This window comes from Typopeltis vanoorti, chromosome 9 (assembly GCF_054136105.1).
Source record: "Typopeltis vanoorti isolate ZY-2024b chromosome 9, IOZ_Tvanoo_1.0, whole genome shotgun sequence".
NCBI lineage: Eukaryota > Metazoa > Arthropoda > Arachnida > Uropygi > Thelyphonidae > Typopeltis > Typopeltis vanoorti.
In genome coordinates, this window is record NC_143557.1 from 10015509 (window position 1) to 10040686 (window position 25178).

At 37.0% G+C, this 25178-nt stretch overlaps 1 protein-coding gene across 4 annotated transcripts in view; it reads left to right on the top strand.

The window, feature by feature from the left end:
• Positions 1–8414: 8414 nt before the first annotated feature.
• The window catches only part of LOC150102880 (uncharacterized), a 539029-nt gene continuing 522265 nt past the window's right edge, over positions 8415–25178 (top strand). For 2 of the 4 annotated variants that reach the window (XM_090397680.1, XM_090397684.1), the window contains exon 1: positions 8820–8875. The gene's annotated coding sequence lies outside the window, so the exon portion shown is untranslated. Of the gene's footprint in view, positions 8481–8819; positions 8876–12525; positions 12552–25178 lie in introns of those variants that run through there. The other 2 variants (XM_090397682.1, XM_090397683.1) reach the window with 2 other exon arrangements.

Consider the following 25178-nt stretch of genomic DNA (forward strand, 5'->3'; position numbering starts at 1 on the left):
CCTGGTTCTTTTCTGATCAGCACGACTGGAACCCGCTTTGCCGACAGAACCCCTCGAGACTTATCTCCGCATCTAATATCCTTGAAACGGACATTTATCGTTGAGGGAGCATGAATGTTTTGGGGCTGCATCTCGTCGGGTGGATGCACTGACCACTGTGCATCCTAGATGATGAAGCATGAATTCTGCAACTTATACACATAGTGCTCTGACTCTTGGTCTTCCTTTAAACCACCCGTATAGGGTTAGTTAGAGGAGATGTTGATCGTACAATGTGACAATGCTCGAACTCATCGAGCGAAGTTCGTGGACGAATATGTTTAATAACAGAGTATCATACATCTAATTGTTGTTCTCGTCCCGCTTTCTCCAGCCTTTAGGTACTTAGGAGTGCTTTATACGAGAAATAGTTTTTATTACAAATTCAATTCCTGGACAATATTACAAAATATGAAAATCGTTGTGAGTGCTTCACTACTGTGATAGGTGAGAATATACTTTTTTCAGGCACTTTCACAATCACGACATGATCTCTTGTTTTTAACCATTCTCTTCATGCACCCATTTGTTTCTTTATTAATCTATATATTTAACATTATTATTATTATTATTTGACACCTCCAGGGAGTCCAAAGACTCATCGAGGGAGAGTGTACCAACAGCATCGAACGATTGATCCCCTTCCAACTACTATACACGCTCAAACTTAAAAGGTTGGTCGATTGGTAGAGCCTCTGCTACTAATGGCTCAGTTAAGTAAGTTTGAGCGCGGTTAGTAGTTGGAAGGAGACCAATCGTTCGATGCTGTGGGCACACTCTCCCTCGATGAGTCTTTGGACTCCCTGGAGGTGTCAGATAATAATAATAATAATAATAATAATAATAATAACTGAGCCATTAGTAGCAGAGGCTCCACCAATCGACCAACCTTTAACATTATGTTGGAAGAATGTGATGAGTGAGAAAGTAAAAATCATTAGTATATTACATAGATATGATGGAAATGAATAACGAAGATCACATTCATGGAAATGAATTACGAAAAAGGACTATGATGGCAAATGATGCGATGTGTAGACTGTGTAGAAGGAATGGATGCGAGCAGTTGGTCTGATGAAGCATGACTAAAGAAATCTGCATAACTAAGGAACTAGATAAGAACAGAGATCTGGAAGTTGTGGAACTATGTTCTGCATTATATAGTATGCAAAAAGTACAAATACTACATACAAGAGTATGCAAAAAAAACCTGCAGATAACTTATTATGTTTTTAGACGAATGGTAGAAAGTCCGGAACAAAGGAGTAGAATTTGTTGCCTTGGTTAATATATAGGTATGTCATATTGCAGGCATCAGTGAGCTAAACTTAATTTTTATACATATATGCTGTATAATAATTCCTTTCTGACACTTTATGTATTAGTATAATAACATTTGTTGTAATCTTACGATATGTAGATACTGCTTTCCTTGTCTTGTTTTGTATATGTATATGTTAACCTGTACTGTTACCTATTTATGTACTGCTGAAACCTGCAATAATTTTGTTTATATGTTGATACTGAATTGTTTAACTTAAATATTGTGTGTGCATTTCGTTTACTATTTTATTTTTTGACTAATCATGTATGCTGTAGGACACTTGGTCTATTTGTGTACCTTCTAGTAATTCTGTTTATATGTATTGCTAAATTCTGTTTATACTGCATTGCTAAATTTTATTTTCATCCATGAATATTGTATAATAATAACAGTTACAGAAAATTGTAAACAATATGTCTGTACAAAAATCTAGTTCCACAAAGCAGCATCTGTTCTAATTTTACGTATATGCAGATACTGCATTCCTTGGCTTGGTGTTGGTTGTTTTGTGTATTAATTTATATTGTTAACTATTTTTGTACTACCGTAATAACCTCTGACCTATGCCCTCTGCAGCAGTTCTGTTTATATGTAGATGCTGCTTTGTGGAACTAGATTTTTGTACAGACATATTGTTTACAATTTTCTGTAACTGTTCATGTATAGTTGAAACCTTTAGTATGGCACAATATGACCTTTGTAGTTTTTGTGCCAAATACTGTAAATCAAACAACCAACCATATAAGGACGTAATTATTCCGCCTGTGATTGAACAGTGATCATGCCATGCTCTTTTAAGAATTCGCTAATTTTATGAATGTTCCATCAGAAAATGTTGCATAGCAGGAATTAATGACAACCTGTGAAAAATGCCAGGTTCTGTGGAATCGTATCATTTGTCGGATGGGAAGGATATCGACAGGGCCTGGAAAGTGTTTAAAAAATACTTAAATTATTCAGTATATATAAAATGTGTTCCTACAATACGAGGAATAATTAGGTTGGGAGTGAATGGATGTATGATCTAATTAAGGAAAAAATTTCGTAAGAAAGAGATAATGTGGAAGGAATACCGTGTGCATAAGGAAGATGTCAGTTGTTACAGTTATAAGCAGCAGACCAGAGGAATCATAAGTGTTGTACGGAAAGATAAGTCTGCTATGAAAAGGAACTGGCTCTGCAAATTAAACACAACCCAAAAGAATTCTATCGTTTTCGGCAAGTAAAACAAAGAATGAAATTGAAAGAATAACTCTACTGAATGCATACGGTATGCAGGTGACTGATGCAGAAGAAATTGTTCAACTAATGAGCAGTTATTTTGCAAAAAGCTATCAACCTTGTATATGCAACATTGAACTGGTTGCTAACTCTTTACCGTATGAATGCACTTATGTGTATGCGGAGGAAGTGCTAGAGTTGTTGCCAGGGCTTCCTTATCCATTGGGCTAAATGGACTATAACCTAGGGGTGCCATTAATCCAAGGGCGCTTATGAATCGAGTATCTTTAATGTAGAAAATTTTTTTTTGCCTTGGATATAATATACGTTAAAGATACCAAGCTATTTTATATGTATATAAATATGAAGTTGGTTTTAATCTATTTCCCAAGTAAGTAAACAGACAAGTAAGTCAAGTTTGCGCCTGTAAGAATAGTGATCAGAACTTAATCACCTTTACCACGAGTTGCCTAAGACTTGCACTACGTACAAGGTCTCCCAGACTTTCACTACTTGCAGGCGCAAACTTGACTTACTTGTTTGTTTGATTACTTGGGAAATAGATTAAAACCAAGTTTATATTTATATACTGTACATATAAAATAGCTTGGTATCTTTAACGAGTATGTTTAATTTTTAGCGAACAGTATTATAAATATTTTCGAATTAAATAAAAATGTGCAATGTCTATATATATTAAAATAATTATTTTTATGCAATGAAAGTTATTTAATTAATTATATGTATTATTCAATTATTGCTCAATCCAATGTGATTAAGGTGCCAACTTTGTTTAGCCCTAAGGGCTCTGAAACTTGTTAAGACGGCACTGGTTGTTATAAGAATTCTGCAGTAGGAACTAATTGTATATCAGCAGGTGTGCTAAGAGTATCTTCAGCTGAACTGGATATTTCTTTAACCAGGTTATATATTTACGATCTCAGAACAGGAAAGATTCCTCAGTAGACGATGGAATGTATGATGATCCCATTGCACAAGGTAGTTGGACCAATGTATGGAACTATCGACCAATGAGTATATCAGGAGTGGTTGTGAAGATTTTGGAAAGTTTTTTAGGCTTTTATTTAGTAGTAGGTTGACAGAGAGTCTCTACTTTGCAACGAACAGTGCGTTTACTAAGAGGTCATGTTTTAGTAACTTGCTCACATTCTGTAATAATTTTACGAGTGAGAGAGACAAAGGGAATTGATACATCATGATAATTTTGGATTTTGAAAAAGCATTTGACAGACGGCAACATGGAAAACTGTTGCATAAATTGGAGAATATGGGATTATATTGGATTGGTTGGTTTGTAAGACATGGATAAGAGAACGACTGACTGGCAGACATAAAAAATTCGTATATGGGGATGGGAATCTGAAAGATTCTAGGTAACCGGTGGTGTGTCTGAACGATTAGTTATAGGCCCATTGTTATTCAATCTCTGTACATTAATGACATTTGGAAGGATTTGACATGCGATATATAGCTATTTCCTGTTGATTCAGGGTAGTGTAATTAGAAGTGCTTACTTGCGAATGATTTGAATAACCTGGAATTGTAGCATGTTAAAAGAGTTGTCAATTCAATGTTAATAAAAGTAAGGTCACGCAATTTTATGGGATTAGATATCCAATATCGTATTATATTGGTGAGAAGAAACGGATCAATATAGGGATCTTAGAGTTTTATTCGACAGGAAATTGATGTTCAAGGGTTATATTGCAAAGATTGCAAACACAACTCGCAAATACAAAGCATTGCACTGTAAATGGCCATTTTGCCTCTTTACAAGGTCTTGATAAGACCTCAATTGGACTATTGCGCACATGTCTGGACTCCTGGTTTCTGTAGTGATTCTGATCAGTGGAGACAATGCAAAGGAGAGTGCCAGAATGATATCAGGATTGTCGAATACTGATTACGAAGAAGGATTGAAAAGACATGAGAACAATGTCATGGAACATTGTAAAAACTTATCTGATGTCGATGCAATAGATTTATATGAAGAATTAAAAATTCTCTCAAAAATAATAGAAGAGAAAAGTAGTCTTCACCAAATTTTATTATATAATAACCAAAATCTTGTAGAAATTTATCCCAACCGCCCAAAGGATATTGTTAACAATTCCTGTTAGCGTAACAAGCGTGAAAAATTTTTTTCCAAGCTTAAACTGATTAAGAATTATTTGCGAACAGCAATGACCCAAGAAAGATTTGTTGGCCTAGCAACTATATCGATAGAGCCGGATATAGATTATAATTTAAATTTAGAACTTATAAACAGTTTTATTGTGTGATATCCCCGTAGAGCAAACATTTAATTAATATTATTATGTAATTGTTTTGCATTACTGTTTCTCTTGTAATAAAAACAAACTAGCAATTGGTGATTTTCTTATAATCCATCAGGGGCGATATTTAATTGTTTTCCCCAGGACGAGATCGAATCTAGCGACTGTCTTGCACGAGAATGTTTGCAAGGAATGCTGTGAAAAAGGGGGTGAGGGCTGATTTTTTATAATAGATTGGTGCATGATTCGAATGGATTGCCTTTAATGTGTGTGTGTGTGTGCAAGAAGTTCTTCATATGAATTGATATGACAGCTGGTGCGAATAGTATGGCCTCCCTCGATATGTTTCTGACTACCTGGAGGTCTTCCTCTCTTAATAATAATAATAAGAAGAAGAAGAAGGAGGAGGAGGAGGGAGCCCATGTAGCTCAGTGGAAGTGGTGTTTGCATCTCTTTACTTGGTCGCACGAAGATAGACTTATAAGTTCGAGTCTAGTCGCCGACTTTCTTCGACCGGTTTCCGAGTTAATCTATCTCTGGCATTGGCAAGAGGGTTTTGTCGCACAGAAACTTAGGTTTTCCATCCCGTAAACTCAAGAAAATCGACTAGAACCCATATTATTTGAGACAATAACATATCCTGTTAGGTCCAAGAGATGGCAGCACTTGTTTGCTGTCTCTTCATCGGTGCGCCTATAATTAGTGATAGGCATGATCCAGCTATCTCTGACTGGTGGAGATTGAACTGCCCACTCAGTCTCCAAAAGCTAGGTGGAGTTTCAACTCATAGTCCACTTCCCTATAAGGGAATAAAAGGAGTTAAAAAAAAAAATCAACTAACGCCTTTTTATTCCCGTATATACGGGAGTAGGCGAGGCCATTTAGCCCTATCTAACTTTTGGAGACTGAGTGGGCAGTTCAATCTCCACTGGTACCCAATCAGAGACAGATGGCCCAAGGCTATCACTAATTAAGCGGTACGCAGTGAAGAGAGACGGCTCAAATGTGCCGCCATCTCGTGGTCCCTAACCCTAATACAATATATTTAATGTCTGAAATAATGTGGGTTCTACGGTCGATTTTCTTGAGTTTACAGGACGAAAAACCCGAGTTTCCGGGAGGAAAACCTGCTTGCCCGTGCCAGAGATCGACTAACTCGGGAACCGGTCGAAAAAAGGCTTAGAAAAATTTCCTCTAGTCGCCGACTAGACTCGAAACCAAGTCTTCCTTCGTGCGGCCAAGCGCGGCGGTGTGCAAACGCCACATCCGCTGAGCTACACAGGCTCCATAAAAGGAGTTAGCTTATTTATTTTTTATTAATAATAAGTGTGCATGTTTATCTCAGATCTCATATGATACTGTTTACTGATTTACACCAAATTGTATGAAATTTCATCGTACATTTTTGGAGTTGTCGTGATTTTTCTTTTTGTTCCTTAATTTCTGGAAATCAGTGTAAAATAAATTGTCTAATGCATCTAAGTAGAGTATATAGAAAAAATATCTAAAAAAAGTAAAACAAATCCATCTACCATTCTTATTTTAACTCCCCCCCCCCTTTTTTTTTTTTCAATTTTTTTTCCTTCCAAAATTTTGATAGATTATTGTCGGATAGGTCGTCTTTTGTCATATCGTAGAAATTTTAATTTTCAATACGTTCGAAATAATAATTTGTCAAATTCATTTAGAGTTCAGCTGATCCCAGTTTTCTTTCAACTTGTAGAAAGAAAGAGTGTATACCCCCCATCTCTTTTGCTAGCCTCTGTGGATTTTTTACGCCAATTTTAAGTCGAATGGAATGGAAAGGTGCTCGATTCAGTGCTATTCAAATAGTCATGTAAATGATTGTTGTTATTTGGAGTGGCAGTGAATTGGAGGTCCATTTTCCAGCGTTTTCCGAATTAGCTGATGTTTGGCTTTGAAAGTAGTTTTTGTTTCCTTTTCAGGAAATTTGGATCTTTAACCCAGCATCTGAAACATCAAAAGGCTGCGGGTTCGAATCCCGCCGTTGGCATCTAAAAAAAAAAAAAAAATCAGCTAACGCCTTTTTATTCCCGTATATACGGGAGTAGGCGAGGCCATTTAGCCCTATCTAACTTTTGGAGACTGAGTGGGCAGTTCAATCTCCACTGGTACCCAATCAGAGACAGATGGCCCAAGGCTATCACTAATTAAGCGGTACGCAGTGAAGAGTGTGTGCCGCCATCTCGTGGTCTCTAACCCTAACACAATATATTTTTAATGTCTGAAATAATGTGGGTTCTACGGTCGATTTTCTTGAGTTTACAGGACGAAAAACCCGAGTTTCCGGGAGGAAAAACCTGCTTGCCCGTGCCAGAGATCGACTAACTCGACTAACCCGGCCGTTGGCATGGATATTGTAATTGTCTGTGAAAGTACTAGTGGTGGTAGTCAGCGGCAGATGGCATTAGTGTTAGCTGATGAAGGTTGGTGGAGGAGTGAGACGAATAGTTGTAGAGTAGATGCCCTCCCTCGATGAGTCTTTGGACTACCTGGAGGTGTGATGTAATAATAATAATACTCTAATTTAATAATAATAATAAATAATAATCTAAAAAAGAGACGTCATCCAATTTACTCTATTGTAGTCAATAATAGTAATGTTAGTACTTGGTATTCCGAGATGATGACAGTTTACCTTGTTCTGTCTCTCTTTCTCTCGTGAAAAATCTTGATTCAGTGGTGGTCTGAACTCACTGCAACGAAGGATGCAGAGTAACTGCCTGTTTGTTTTCGAAAAGTTGGTTGGGGATAAAGGAGCTCTGGATTTTCCCATTAGACAATAAATCACTTCAGATGATTTATTTATCTTTGCATACAATAAGATATGCATTAATGACGATATGAGTTCTCGTCGCGACGGGAGGAATCTTTATCTGGACGATTTCAATCGAAGGTGAGTTAGCCGATCTCATACGGAGGTAGCAGGATTTTTTCTCCCGCATACAGAAAAATCGGCCATTCAGCACACACGAAATTTACAGACAAAAAATACTAGTTGTGGTGGAGGTGGGCGGTAGATGGCATTGATGGAGATGATTCGCAGTAGAGGTTTGGTGTAGTGGTTGAGACAGTTGTAGGTGTCCTCCCGCGATGAGTCTTCGGACTCCTTGGAAGTGTCAGGAATAATAATAATAATAATAATAATAATAATAATAATAATAATAATAATAATAATAATAATAACACAGTAGAAAACGACGACCCTTTGAAAAATAACTGAGTCTTTTTATTAACAATTAGTGAAACGTGAATCGGTAATGGCAGTGTGATTTAAGGTTTATTATGGTTTCTTAAAAGGAAGTTACCAAATGTTTTTAAGCTATCAACGTTGCACACATTGCCTGTTTACTTTAGATATGAAATAAATAGATATTTATCATCTGAAATATTAATACATCTGAAAGCCAAGTCTAAGTTTTTAGATTCATTTCGCCAAACTTCACTCCCATTGGATTCACAAATAATCAACGACGTCACTGTATTGTGCGTAACATCCGGGTGGATACTATGACTTCTTCCAAAAATGTGATATTGAAATGCTCACATTTAGATCATGATCGGTCTGAACGATTAAGGTGAGATAGTTATTTAAAACGATGCAGCACCTTGACTGAAGTATTTAAAATCAAAAGTTTGGCGATTTCAAAATGTTTCTTTCTTCTGTTTATAATTGGATTCTCTTGATGATTGTTCGAATGTAATCGTTTTAAAGATTTACCATGAACTTTCGATATCTATATACAAAATTTTATGAACCTCATTGTAATAACAATTTAACTATCCCATTATTGGTATTGCTTCAAATATTTTACCCTATCGGCAGTTTTCTTTATCTGTGATGGTTCGTCTTTGCAACATATCGCTTATTTTTATTTTTATTTTTTTATTTTTTTTTTTTTTGCCGGTCTGGAACTTTTTAACAGTACGACCCGTAATAAAGCACCTATCGTAGTCTAATTTGTATCCTCAAGTAAGCTACCTCAGGGAAAGTAGCCTTAAACTTAATACAGAGAAATGTTTTATATTATTTCATAGAGTTAAATGTTATGTTTTCTCACATAGAATTATTAGATTAGATTATAAAGCAGCATCCTAGGCCTTCTATAAACCCAGATTCTGGTTGACAAGAGCAGACAGCCTTGCTGTTCCTTCCTCAGTTCAGACTTGTCTCACTCCTAAACAGGGGTCTCCTAGCGAGCCTGCTCGAACTTCAGGAATACGAAATCCTTTAAAAAAAGGATTCTGTTAAAAAAGAAAAAAAAATTAAAAACACTTGCGCACTTGTATTCATTATCTTTTAGTGAGAAATAATTACCACTACTTAAGATAGTCCTGTATTCTCTTTGCAAATAACATTCTTCTGTCATTCAATTAAGCATATTGTGGATGTTGTTTGTCCTTCAGGCACTTCAGACCACAATCTAGTTGATTTCTATACTATGGAGCAACACTCACATTTCTCATCACAATTTGTGTTAGAAGAATGCCAAATGGAATTATTATTATGATTTCATTTTGTCAAGTGGATTATTATTTTCTGATCATCTGATTCAACATTTCTCATTGTTATGGACATTCAATGCTGTAAGAAGGGAGAAAAAAGGGGAGGGAGAGGTAGAAACAAGCATAATTCAATTGACTTTCATTGAAATTGTCATCTTCCTTTTCTGTCTTTTGAAATGACAAAAAAAGTATGACAGACATCATCTTCATATGGCAGTTATGGTTTCTTTCATCTAAATGTATTTTTGTTCAAATTAAAAGCCAGTCTCTTGCTTTTTAATTTTCCTTCATCTCTTGCATTGATACTTTTTAGTAAATGTTCCCTCAACATTTAGATTTTTTTTTTGTCAGAAATAGATCAAAAGGATCGTGTGTATTTTGCCCATGATGGATTTTTTCTGATCGGTTTGGAGTCCAAATCTGAATATCTGTTTTGTATCTTTTTGCCAGTGATCTTGCAGCATGAAATGGAAATCAGTCTGTATTCAGTGTAAGAAGGGTGACAAACTTTTATTATGAAATGATTCAATTGCTCTTAATTCAGTTATTTCTAAAATATTTTCAATTTAATTTAATATTTTAATCCAATTTCTGCATTAACAAGAGTCATCTCAACTAATAGATAATGATGATGACTTTGCCTTTTATCATTGATCAGCAAGGATCTTCTTGCTCTGTCAACAACCTTTGGACAAAATTCCATGGATGAGTTTTGAAAAAATAAAGCACTTGGTTTTCTTTCTGGAACATTGTATTCGGATGTCAGCTTTGGTTGTATATCATGTGTGGTGATGGATAGATCTTTATCCTTGAACTAATGACAGAGTATTACAGAGTGCTGTTCTCTAACTTACTTTACCCCCTTTATATCACCGGCCTGGTTGGCCAAGTGGTTAGCGTATCAGCCAAAACGCCGTGGTTTCGAATCCCACCGTGGGCATGGATGTTTGTGAGTGTCTGTGGAAATACTAGTGGTGGTTGTGGTCAGCGGTAGTGTAGTTGTGGTCAGTTGGTGGATTGAGTAGTGGAGAGTTGTAGTGCACGTGCTCTCCTTCAATGAGTCCTTGGACTCCCTGGAGGTTTCAAATAATAATAATAATAATAATAATAACTTCCTCCTCAAGTTGACAGAAGTTAATGAACAGTTTTGTAAATGACAGTACATTGCATACCTCATTTGTTTGACAAACCTTACAATATACACAATACCAAATCTTTGCAACATCTACTACTACTGCAGTTCTAAATAATATTCTTTGAACCATGCTATAGTGGGATTCTGACAACTCATTCCTCTTATTTTTAACAAAGAAAACAAATTTCTGTGAAAAATAAGATTTTTATTCTACAGATAACTCTAATCTTTAAATGGTATTAGCACATGATAAATATTGCCTCTTTATCATCAGAGAAATGAAATTTTAAAATTATGGATTTTACAACTGTGTTATAACTAATTTTTTTTATTATCCCGATGTTTCAATCTTCATGTCAAGATCATCATCTGGAACATACATAAATATACAAGACAAGTTGAGTTACATTATTAACTGTAAGCTAGAGAAACAATGATTTGATCACGTTATTCTACTGGCATGACCTCTAGTGAAAAAAAAATATATAAATAACATCAAGCTAAATTCTATTTATGATGACAGGATTAAACATTCTTTCTTACAGATGGTTTTCTTTCAGAAACGATGTCCTATTTTTAGTATTACAATTGTTATTTAAGATACTGGATTTTCTACAGTCCTATTTATAGTTCTTGGTGAGGAAGGGTTCGTGGATCGAATATATGCCTTCCATATGTTTGGGGTTTTTAGACCATCATTATTGTTCAGATTGGGCTGGTTGATAATGATCTCACAGGCTTCCTTAAATTTCCGTTCATACCACATTTTAATGCGATGTAGACAGCTAGTGCTTTTCCAGTAAATTCTGTGCAAGGTATTCAGGGCATGATCCGAAAGGCCAGCTTCACCATAATTATTATATTTAATGTGTCGTTTATGTTCTTTTTGTCTGATAGGAATTGTGTATCCTGTTTTTCCTATATATGGTATGTTGCAAGTACAATAAATACGGTGTACTCCTGGGTGGGCTATTGGAGAGAGTGGGTCTATGGATGAGTTGAGTAAGTTTTTTAATTTTGCAGGAGGTTTAAAGGTGGCTTTGAGGTTGTATTTTTGTAGTACTCTGTATATTTTGTCTGATGTTCCTTTAATGTAGGGAATGGTTATAGTTTTGTTGTAGTCCGGTTTGTCTTTGTTTTTTATTGAGGTCTTGTAGAGAATTTTGTTAATAGTGTTTTGGCTGTACCCATTTTTTTGGAAAGTATTGCTGATCACTTTAAGTTCGTCTTTCAGTACCTGTTCACTGGAGCAGATTTTCAGTGCCCTGTTTTTTAGAGTACTGATGATTTTGTTTTTGTGTTGGTATGACTTTATGTGTATATATTGACCAGTATGTGTCAGTTTTTGGTAAACCGTGAAGGAAAGATTGCCAGAAGGAAGACGTGTGACAAGCGTATCTAGAGAATGCTCCAGATGATGATCTTGATATGAAGATCAAAACGTCAGGATAATAAAAAGAGTTAGTTATAACGTGGTTGTAAAATCCATAATTTCGAAAATGAATGCTGATCACCGTGTAACACTAAAACAAAGGAAAATGAAATTTTAACTTTCCTCTTTTGCCTAGGGTGTTACTTTACCGAACAACTGATAACTGTACAGTCACAAATCTAGTCATTAATTCAACAATGCCTATATTTGAGGTGGTCCCTTAGTTTCCTATAGATTACCTTTAAAAATAATGGTATAATTCATTACAGTAGTTGTGTGAAACGGATTGTTTCATATCAATTTTTTTTAATTTTTTTTTTTAATGTGTTAGGCCCATACATGAGAGGTTGGTTGATCAACCTATAGTACATTAGTACATTATATGAATAGTAGGTTGGGAAGGAAGGAACTTTCCCAAGTGCTTGGAGCATTTTAACAAGAATAAAACTGATTTCGTGCATCGATTTATTACTATGGATGAGACTTGGATTCACCGTTATTTTGAAATTATAAATTCGTTTTTTCATTGTTAGGCTGAGAACTTTTAAGACTACCCTCTTATATATATTATAATAGGTCAGTGAATTTAGCACTTTTGTAAAATTGGTGATTTTTGTCTGTTTTATTGTGTTTTTCCCATAGAAAATTAGTGTTTTATAGTGTATTAGTGTAGATTTTCGTGTTTTATAACATTATTTATTATTATTATCATCACCCAAGACCCCACAGAGTCAAAGACTCATCTAGGAGGTCCTATTAACATACACACAGCTCATCATACTGCACTTTAAACATGCTTAAATTCTCTGCAGACACCATACTCTCAGGCAAGGCATTCCAATCATTCACAACTCTGCATGCAAAAAACCTGCTTCTCACTCCCCTGCTCACACCCTCTTTATACAGTTTCCAGGGATGATATCTGGTTCTCCCCTGATCTCCCACTGTTTTCTCTAGAACCTCTTCATTGATCCTATAACAATCTCTTACTAACTTATCTCTATCATATCTCCCCTCTTCCTCCTATCCACAGACTCTGTAAATTGCATCTTCTCAATCTTTCCTCTTATTCAATATTTTAGAGGTCAGAAACTACCGTAGTCAGTCGCCTCTGAACCCTTTCCAACATCTCTTCATCCTTCTGAAAACCAGGTGACCAAACCTGGGCATAGCAGTCCATATGTAGCCTAATCAAAGCTTTATACAATGGAACAAGAATCTCCCCACTTCTACAAGTCAGTGTCCTCCGCATCATTCCCAGAAGTCTTTGTGCTGTCTTCACAATTTTGGCAATGTGTCCCCTAAATATCAGATCCTTATCCACTTTCACCCACAATCTCTTATTTCCTCCACCTCCAACAGTATATCCTCACCAAGTATAAATTCTGCATCCCATCTTTGTTTCGTCATCGTCGTCGTCTTCATCTGGTAGCATCCTCTAGCAAGAGGGTTGCAGCAGATGAGCAGCTCTTCTCCATTTCTCTCTGTCTGTCGCTTCCATCATTCTTAAACCAGTCCATTCCACGATGTCATTAAACCACTCTCTAGTTGGTCTTCCACGTCTTCTCTTCCCCTCAACTTTCCCTTGTAATATAGTTTTTGTCAGGTGTCCCGAAGAACCTCTCAGAAGATGTCCTGCAAATCTAGTCTTTCTTTGCATAATATTCTTTAACAGGGTTCTTTCCATCCCAACTCGTCTTAAAACTTCTTGATTTGATATTCTTTCTGTATAGCTAATCTTTTCCATCTTTGTTTCCCAAATTTTAAAACCTTACATTTTGCAACATTGAACTCGCATCCCCATTCCCAATCACTCAATTTATTCAAGTCTTCTTGTAGGGCCACAACATCTCAACTCTTCATGGTTCGTCCCAACTTTGCATTATCTGCAAACAACTGAATATATATTTAGTTGTTTGCAGATTGCAGATATCCAAATCTTTGCCAATATCATTAATATACAAGTTATACAGTAATGGCCCTAAAACAGGCCCCTGAGGCACACTGCTAGTGACTTTCCTTTTCCTGGATATTGCTCCCCCCCATACACAACTTGCTGATACCTATCAGATAGCCAGTCTCCAATCTAATCTAATATCCAACCCCATCTGCTCTAGTTTGACTATCAAACTTATCATGTGGTAATCTATCAAAAGCCTTTGCAAAATCTAAGTATATTACTGTGCATCCCTCTCCTCTGTCCAAGGAAGCTGTCACCTTATTGTAATAAGTAAGTAGATTACTAAAACATGACTTCCCTTTAGCAAAACCATGCTGTCCATCAAAGAATTTGATGGAGATGATTCGTAGTAGAGGTTAGGTGTAGAGACAGTTGTAGATGTCCTCCCACGATGAGTCTTCGCACTCCTTGGAGGTATCAGGAATAATAATAATAATAATAAAAATTTTGTCAACCTAATTCTGTATCCTAGTTCTCACAAGCTTCTCCAACAACTTAACCACCACCATACACACAGATAGGCCTATAATTTGATGTTTGAGTTTTATCACCTCCCTTATGAAGCTTCACAATCTTGCCCTCTTTCCACTCCTTAGGAACTTGACCCAGTGTAAGACTCATATTAAAAAAAATATGTCAAGGCAGGTGTCAACTCCCTGGCACATTCCTTCAGAATATGCTGTGATATATTATCAAGTCTCACAGCCTTATTATGATCTAGTTTGCGCAACTTCCCATACACCTCTTGCTCACTTACAGTCAGTCTCTCCTCCCCATCATCAACTGCTCTCAATCTCTCCAAGATGTCACATTCACAAGATTGAAATACTTTTATGAACTGTTCATTAAGTATCTTCACTGCATCTTCTGCAATAGCTGTCTTTATACCATTTTATCCAATCGATGTCATCCTTCCATAATCATTCTTTTTTTTGCTGGCTACATATCGAAAGAACTCCTTATGATTCTTTTTGGCTTCATTAGCTAACTGCTGTTCATATCTCACTTTTGCTACCCTTACCAACCAAGTCACCCACCTTGCCTGGTCTTTGTAATCCTCATGGAATTGATTATCACAACTTCTCTTATGCTGCCTCCATAATGCCCTTTTTCTCAGTATTGCATGCTTAATCTCTTTATTCGTCCATTTCACATCTACTTTATTTAACCTTCTGACCCTTGGAATACATTTAGAAATTGCTTCTACTAGATAGTTCTTGAAAATCACCCAAGCTGCATTGATCTCTTTTTCAGCTAACTTCTTATTCCATGCTACGCCTGCAAGCTGTCTCCTGAGCTCTTCATAATCACCCCCCCCCCCTTGTAGTTCCACATATACCCCCTTTCTCACAGAGGTCCTCACACTGCTGGCAACCACCCAGGTAATCACCTCATGGTCACTCTCACCAATTGGTGGGTGATTAGATACCTCATTTATAATTACATCCTCTGATAAGATGATGAAATCCAAGACCCTCAATCTTTGTGTGCCCTCTGTTACATACTGTCTGAGGTAGTTGTCCCTCAAAAACTCAAGAAACTCGTTTTCTTTACTTCCACTTGCTATCTTATCCTTTCAGTCTATATTGCCATAATTAAAATTGCCCATAATGATCTCTTTTCTGATTTGCTTGGCTAATTTGGTTATACATTTCATAGTCACTACCATCCACATTACCTGGTCTATAACAACATCCAACCAAGTATTTCATTCTATTCACCTCTATCTCACACCATGCTGCCTCAAAACTACTGGTACTTCATGTTGGTGGCTTAATGGATTATATACAGCACTCAGAAAGGATTAAAAATGGAATTTAATTCTTCCTATATTTCGTCTCAGTCAATGAGACATCTTCAGGGATTACAAAAAAACTAATGTAACATAAAAACAAATAACAAACAATACTAACCCCAACCACGTGGGTGACACTAAAGTCCTCTCTAGGTGGAGCGCCATCTAAGGGTGGTTGTAGGTGGCCTGGAATGTAAAGTGGGACCTCTGGTGATAAGCGTTTCCCAAATCTTAGGAAGCTTAATGCAGCCACATTTGTTAAGGTTGATTCCTGAGAGCTGCTGCTGATTCTAAGAATAGTCTTTCTCTTTTGAATTTGCTGTGGTGGAGCATGGTGGCTTTTTTCCCATGAGATCCTGTGGGTTGTATCCAAGACATGGTCAGCCAGGCCTGACTGACGATAGTCGTGCTTGCAAATGTATGACTTATGTTCCTCCAGGCGGATAGTAGTTGATCTGCCTGTCTGTCCACAGTATGCCAGTTTACAGGAACAGGGTACTTTATAGACTCCAGGCACTGAGAGAAGAGGGAGCTGATCTTTTGTAGAGCGGATAAGAGTAGCAAGTTTGCGATGGGGCTTAAATGCTGTGTGTGTGTGTGTGTGTGTGTGTGTGTGTGTGTGTGTTTTAAATCTTGGCTATTTTTTCAGATGTGCCACGGATAGGGTATGGTGACGGCATTTCTAAACTCTTTTTGAAGAGAAGCCTGGGGAATGGGGGAGGACCTGATTATTTTTTTTAATGCTGTGATTGCTGTAGCCATTGGAGAGGAAAGTGTTGTGTATGTGGTCAAGCTCAGTTGTAAGGGTGCTTCCACTGGAACAAAGATTGTGGGCTCTCTTGGTAAGAGTTTTAATAATGCTATATTGTTGAGCAGGGTGGTGGTGGGAGTGTTTGTGGATGTATCTGCCTGTGTGCATGGGTTTTCTATATACCGTGAAGGAAAGCCTTCCGTTGGGAAGGCATGTAACTAAGATGTCTAGGAAGGGTAAGCAATTGTTCTTTTCGTTTTCCATCGTGAACTGGATTCTTGGATATAGGCTGTTGAGGTGACTGAGGAAGGCGTCTAATGTGTCTGGGCCATGAGGCCAAATAGAGAACACATCATCTACATAGCCAGATGGAAGGTTTGAGGGAAGCTGAGTCTATGGCTGGTTTTTCAAAATCTTCCATATAAAAATTGGTGAGAGGGGGAACCCATGGCGGTTCCTTCTATCTGCTTATAGATTTTGTTCTTCCAAGAAAAATAACCAGAATAGATGGCAAAGGAAAAGAGATTTAAGATGTCAGAAGAAAAAATACTCAACATCACCAGAGTTAAAGATCGGTACTATCAACGTAAGAAGCCTGAATGGCAAAGAAATGGAGCTAGCTGAGGAATTAGATAAGTACCAGATCGACATAATAGGGGTGACTGAAACAAAAAAGACCAAAACTGGTGAGATCTTTCTGAGCAATAAATACAAAATGTTATATTCAGGCAATGACAATCAAGGAAAAGAAGGAGTAGCCATAGTATTCAACACAAAATACGAGGCTAATCTTCTTGAATGGCAGTCAGTCTCAAGTAAAGTAATGTTGGCAAATATGAGAATGGGGAACTGGACAATGTGACTTATTTGTGCCTATGGTCCCACAGAAGGTTCTACTAAGGTAGAAGTGGAGGAATTTTTTGACGCCTTAGAAAAAGCAACTGACACAATGAAAAAGGAAAAGTTGGTCCTTGTTGGGGATCTAAATAGCAGAGTAGGAAATGATTATGAGACATACAAAAATATTTTGGGAAAATTTGGAGAAAAGAGCAAAGCGAATAATAATAGCAAATATCTGTTGGATTTCTGCTCAGGACATGGACTGGTTATTATTAACACCATGTTCCAACATAAAAATGTGCACAAATTCACATGGAGAGAAGAGGCAAGGAATAAGAAAAGTCTCATTGACTATGTTATTGTTGATAGTGATGTTTTCTCCCTGGTGCAGGACACCAGAGTGTACAGAGGATTTGAAATTGGAAGTGATCACTATTTAGTCTTGAGCAGGATAAAATTGAATTTCATATTGAAAAGAATAACATGTAAGAAAGTTTTAAAGCGAATAAAAGTTGAACAGCTCTCAGATGTTAACTGTAGACTAAAATACAGAAAGATTATTGAAAAGAAAATGAAAGAGTTTGAGAACAGGAATCAAACCTTGGAGATTCAGCGGCAAACTCGGAAGAAAACATTGATTGATTCTGCCAGAGAGGCATGTGGTGAGGTTGTGTGCAAGGATAAAAAAATCGGAACTCCCTGGTGGACACAGGAAGTTAAAGAGGCAGTGAATGAAAAGAAGAAAGCATATCAAAAGTTCCTGGCAAATAAGTCAGCTTTTACTCTTACAGAATACAGAGACAAATGTAAGAAAGCTAAACAGTGTGTAAAACTAGATAAACAAAAGTCATGGGAGGACTTTGGCAAGAATATAGAAAATAAATATCAAGAAGGTGGCAAAATATTCTGGAGGTTGTTGAAGAAGCTTAGGAATGGAGGAAAGAGTGCTGTAAAAGGAGTTAGAGATGATAAAGGTGACATGAAAACGGTAGAAAAAGATATCCTTGAAGTATGGAGTAATTACTTTGAAAAACTGCTAAATGAAACAAGCAGTGATGACAGCACAGTGATAAAAAATACTGACCAGGCATGCAGTCAGGAATACATATCCATACTTGAAGTAGAAAAAGCCATCAAAGGCTTGAAATGTGGAAAGGCAGCAGGAGTAGATGATATTCGACCAGAAATGCTGAAGTATGGTGGTATAAAAGTCTTACAGTGGCTGCACTGCATAGTTCAGAAAGCCTGGACAGAGGGACGAATTCCCGATGATTGGAGTAGAGCTCTCATAGTACCCATATATAAAAAAGGAAATAAAACTGAATGTGAGAATTACAGAGGTATTTCCCTACTGAGTGTTCCTGGCAAGATCTATGCAAGTATACTTGAGAAACGGTTGAGAAGAATTGTGGAAGAAAAGCTTGGTGAAGAACATGCTGGATTCAGGCCAAATAGAGGCTGTCAGGATCAGATCTTCACTTTATGACAAATAGTCGAGAAAGCATGGGAATATAACAAATATCTGTATTTAAGTTTTGTCGATTTGGAAAAGGCATATGACAAGGTGCCAAGAGAGAAGCTATTCAATACGCTGCAGTTATATGGTATCAATGGGGCATTATATCAAGCAATACTTAGTCTTTATTTGAGTTGTAAGTCAGCAGTTAGAATTGAAGGAAGTACAGGAAGATGGTTTAATGTTAAATCTGGTGTGAGACAAGGATGTACATTTTCCCATCTGTTATTCATTATCTATATGGATCACATTATGAAGGAAAGTGGTATTAAACATGATATCAGAATTGGAGATGTTAATGTCAGCTCTTTGCTTTATGCGGATGATGTTATACTTCTAAATAAATCCGCTACAAGTCTGCAAGATTCTCTGACTATATTCAATTGCTGCTGTAATAGATATGGTATGAAGGTCAGCAATAAAAAGACAAAGACAATGAAAATAGGCAGAATCATTGAAAATGTCAACTGTGTTGTGAATGGAGAACCTGTGGAACAAGTAAAACATTTCAGCTACTTAGGCATGATTTTTACTGAAGATGGTAAATTAAATATAGAAATAGACAACAGAATCAGCAAAGCTGGTGTGGTGGGAAGTCAATTGAATAAATTCATATGGAATAAGAGAGAAATTAGTCGGAACACTAAATTAGCTGTATACAAGACAGTGTTCAAACCAATTTTAACTTATGGATCTTAGAGCTGGGTCAGAAGTAAAACACTTGACCAAAGACTAGAGACCGCAGATATGAGTCCTGAGAAAGATTAGAGGCGTGAACAGATGGCATCAATGGCAATATCATATTAAAAATGAGGATATTAGGAAAGAACTTGACATTGTCAGCATCCAGGAATGCGTTAGCAGAGCTAATCTCAGGTGGTATGCTCACTTAAATAGAATGGGAGAGGAAAGATTAGCAAAACAAGTGTTCTCTGCCAGGTTGGCAGGAAAACGACCCAGAGGAAGACCAAGATATAGGTGGATTGATACGGTACAAAATGCCTTAGATGATAGAAATATAAGATCTGATAATGTTGGAGTCTTGACAAGTAACAGACTGATTTGGAGGAAAATTGTAGATAGGAAGTTAGTAATGATGTAATTTTTTCATGTAATACTGTCATATCCTGTATACCCCTAGAATGAGAGAGGAAAGATTAGCAAAACAAGTGTTCTCTGCCAGGTTAGCAAGAAAACGACCCAGAGGAAGACCAAGATATAGGTGGATTGATACGGTACAAAGTGCCTTAGATGATAGAAATATAAGATCTGATAATGTTGGAGGCTTGACAAGTAACAGACTGATTTGGAGGAAAATTGTAGATAGGAAGTTAGTAATGATGTAATTTTTTCATGTAGTACTGTCATATCCTGTATACCCCTTGAGGGTACATGGCAGGAATTTGATGATGATGATGAGTATCAATTAAGGGAATATTGATAAACAATGAGGAGATGTCAAAACTTACTGATATGTCTGTGTTATTTAAAGTTAAATTTTCTATGAGGGTTTTTGAAATTGGTAGAGTTTTTTATATAGGATGTGGAAAGTCCATTGAGGGGGGGTCAGAGAGTTGGCCAGCTGTTTTGACAGTTTGTAGCAAGGTGAGTTAGTGGCATCTACTATAGGTCTTAGTGGGGAATTGGGTTTGTGGATTTTTGGTAAACCATATATTTAGATGGGACGGGAACAGAAAGTTCCCATCCCCTCTGAATATGTAAGCCTCCAACATGATGTCCTCACAGCACTTGAATCTCTACACACTACTGGTACTATTTCCCTCTTGCATCTCTACATTGTATGGACATAACTTTCCCTATCATCAATAGCTCTTTCCCTCCCTTTTTACCCTTTCTATCCTCATGAAACACATCATACCCTTCCATCTGTATTCCTGTCAGAATGTTGTCCTCATATAAGGACATGAGGGCATGTCCTCATTTGCTAGCAAAGGTTGTAAGGGGATCAATCGTTCGATGCTGTTGGCACACTCTCGATGAGTCTTTGGACTCCTCGGAGGTGTCACATAATAATAATAATATAACCATGTCTAACTTATTTCCATAATTTTTGGGTGAACAGACTCAATTAATGTTCATTTGCCTTGTTTCTTACACTTCTAGCATTTGTATACAAATACAACAGCTCATTCCTGGTTCTACAGCTAGTTCCATTAATACCATTCATTCGATGCAATTTCTCCATGCTCAACTGGAGCCATTCCCTTTCTGCTCATTCATTTTAGAACCATCTTCAAGTCCAACTGTTTCTTCTTGATCCCAGGTCATTCCATTCCTTTCCTGTCTACACGTGTTTTCACATCCTCTTGGAGTATCCACTTTTCTCATGCTGTGTTCTCCTGTCCACCCTGAGCCTCCCTGTTTCTCTTGCACACCAGTTCTCTCACTTTCTATACTAATGCCACTCACTTCCTCATTCATAACCACCTCTTTAATCTCTCCTGTCTTACTCTCCTGCTCTTCCACATCGCTTCCCACTTGATCAGATTCATTCTCTGTATTCACTTCTCTACCTTCCAGCAGCAGTCTCTCCAAGTGACTCACATCAAAACCAGTCAAATGCAGTCCATCATTCTTATATAGTTCACTTCATCCTTCAAATTCATTCCACACATTCACAAACTGTACTCCTTTCTCCTCGCACATTTCAGCTAACATATCATTCATAATCCTTGCTCTCTGCCTCATCTCGACACTGCAACATGCTTATTATCTTTCCTGTCACACTGTGCTCTTTTATCCATCTAAGCAACCTCCTGATATCCATTCTGATGTGCTCTTTGTTCCCAGTCAAGTCATATTTCCTATTAAAACTATCAACTCTCTTGCTTGCTTACTTCTCATATCCAGTATTATATATATCAGGTATAATATATCATATCTCATATCTACTCATTTTACCTCCTGGAAAACATACCTTGAGCATCCTCTCATCCAGCACACCTTTAATAATTGAGTCACCATACAACACCACTCACCAGTCTCTCATTACCTCTTTTATACCAACCTGATTTGTTTTAATCGTTTTCACTCTCCCATACATTTCCCAAATTTTCTTAACTTCATTCTGCATCCATTTCATCTCTTGCCTCTTCCTAATCAACTCAACTTTCGAATCTTGCATCACATTCTCTCTGTCATGTCTTTCTAATTTTCGAACTCTCAAACCATGCTTCACGCTTCCACTCTCATTCATCCTTTCAAGTTTTCGTACTTTCAATCCTTCATAAACTTTTGTTGTGATTCATTCTTTTGATTTTTCCAGCTTTTAAACCTTGTGACACACTATTTCCGGTTTCATTCATTCTTTTGATTTTTCCAGCTTTTGAACCTTGCGACACACAATTTTCGGTTTCGTTCATTCTCTCAATTTTATTTCCTTCCACCACATTCGCCTCGCTTTCGTCCTTTTTACCATCCATTAAGTTTTTCCAATCGCTCATTTTTTTTTTCAATGATTTTTTAACAGTTTTTCGCTGTTCTTTCACACCATCCTTCTCTTTCAGACAAGCACTCATTTTCCTCACGGCATTCTCACTACTAATACTTTCTGTCATCAACATATTAGTACTGATCATATCTTCATTCAGCTCACACTTTGCACGTGCGCGCGCGCACACACACACACACACACACACACACACACACACACACACACACACACACACACACACACACACACACACACACACACACACACACACTCCTTGCATTCAACAATATAATCAAAAGAGTACATGTAGCACATCTCACACTTCACGAAACGACTGAAGTCTAAGTTAAAATACTGCAATGACAAAGCCGCCATATTTTCTCTGCTGGTTACTACTCTTAAGGACTAATACTAATGAATTTGTAATTAAATTTAGACAAAATATCCCACACACTAATAACACTACAAGTGCACAACCTTTATAGCAGCTCCTTGGTAGAGCCTTTGCTACTAATGGCTCAGTTAAGTAAGTTTGAGTGGGGTTAGTAGTTGGAAGGGGTCCAATCGTTCGATGCTGTTGGCACACTCTCCCTCGATGAGCCTTTGGACTCCCTGGAGGTGTCAAAATAATAATAATAATAAGAAAATAACTTATCTGAAACCAGAGTTCTCTTCATAGTAAGGTAATTTGTTAAGACATTTCAGTAGTAAGTATAGTTTAAAATGGTGCCAAAAACATACAAGAAATGTAATGCTAAGAAGAGCAGCAAAGGCCAGAAGGAGAAGGCTTGCCATGCTAAGGAGATTATTGAAGATGTTGAGGAGGATGTTGAAAATGAATTAACCTCCAAAATTGTGAAGTTAAAGCAAATTTTCAGAGAGATGAGGCAGAAATTACAGAAAGTCGAGAGACATTTAAATGAACAGAGGGAGGAAAAGAAAATTAAGCAGCAAAATAAGAAACAACAAAGCACAGAATCAGCTAAGTCAGTGAGTAACAAAAATCAGGTAAGTAATGTTTGTAAAAAGGAGGATGTTATTTGATATGGTGACTATCGTAAAACATGCTGTTGATGAGGGGGTTATAACTTTCAAGTTTTCCCAGAGCAAAAATTAAAAATATAATTGAAGCAATTCAAAAATAGAAAAGAAAAGTAATTGAGATCATATTTGTAGTAGGTACTAACGACTTAACTAGCAATAAGTACAGTGTGAGAGAGGACATGAAAGGGTTGTTGGAAGAGGCAAGAGTGAAGAATGAGAAAGTGAAAATAGTAAGTATATTACCTCGATATGATAAAAACGAATTAAGGAGAAGGGCTATGATGGCAAACGATTCATTGTATAGGCTGTGCAGAAGGAATGGATGTGTGGAGTGAGCTTGAGGGAAGATTGGATTGGATTTTTATACGAGGGACAGCCTACATATTAATATGTTTGGGATCAGGAGTCTTGAAAAACTAATAACTGGTATGAGACCTAACACAGAGTCATGGAAACTAAATTATAATGGGAGGAATGGTGTGAATGAGTGTAAGAGTGACAATGTTATATAATTATGCTAATTAAGGGAATCAGCATTGTCATGCAAATGATTATGAGGAGAGAATGATTTTGACTTTGTGTTCATCCGGTTTGGACCCATCAAACGTGTGCAAAGATGCCTACATGTATAAGGCACTAGAGAAGAATACAGATCTGCAAAATTTTCCAACTGTGTCATGCAGACAAGGGTATACAAAAAAACATGCAGGTATATTATTATGTATCAGAAACAAAGGGCTACAGTTTGTTGCCTTAGTCAATATGTTGGAACCTCATATTGTAGGCATTAGTGAGACCTAGCTATCAAATCATACATACTTTATGCATTAATACCATACATGGTATTAATGCATAAAGGGTAGTATTTTTAGGAAGAATAGAGAGGATAGGAGTGGAGGGGATGTGCTGTTAATGATATCGGATGACTTGAATCCAGTTAGTGTTGAGACCTATGATTGTGGTACTAGTAACAGTATTTCATGTGGCAGTGAGTTTGAAACCATCTGGTGTGAGGTGGAATCTAACAAGATCAATTACATGGTGGGATGTTGTTACATACCTGGTGGATCGGTTGCTAGTGATGAAGAAATGCATCACCAAATAGACACAATGGGTGCAAAAAGAGTAATCATAATGGAGGACTTTAATTATCCAAAGATTGACTGGGTAGCTGTGACATTTAATAAGAAGAATGTAAATGAATTTATCAAGTTGTTGCGAGACAACTTCCTCAAGCAGCATGTGACAGAAGGAACTTGAGATGAAAGAGTGTTAGATTTGATTATAGTGTCAGAGGGCGTTTCAGTTAAAGATATAACTATTCTGCCTCCAGTTGGTAATTGATCATGCAGTACTCACTTGGGAAGTGACTAAGTGACTCTATATTTATAAATGTTCCATTCACAAAAGGTTACATGCTGAACTACAAATAATCAGGAAATTATAACCAACTAAAGAGTATACTGAGTTCAATCGAATCGGTTGCTGGATGGGAAGAATATTGACAGTGCATGGGAAGCATTTAAAAAATACTTAAATGATGCATTATCAGAATGTGTCCTGAGAGTTCAAAGAATAAATAAGGTAGGACTGAAATGGATGTGTAATCTTATTAAGCAAGAGATTCATAAGAAAAGGATGCTGTGGAAGGAATACCGTGTGCATAAGGATGATGTCCATTATCAAAATTACAAGCAGCAGGCTAGAAGAGTCATGTTATTGTATGAAAAGCTCAGACTTAGCTTTCCGCAACAATGTACGGAAAGCTATGAAAAGAAATTGGCTTTGCAAGCTAAAGACAACCCACAAGAATTCTACCGATATGCTGCAAGTAAAGCCAATT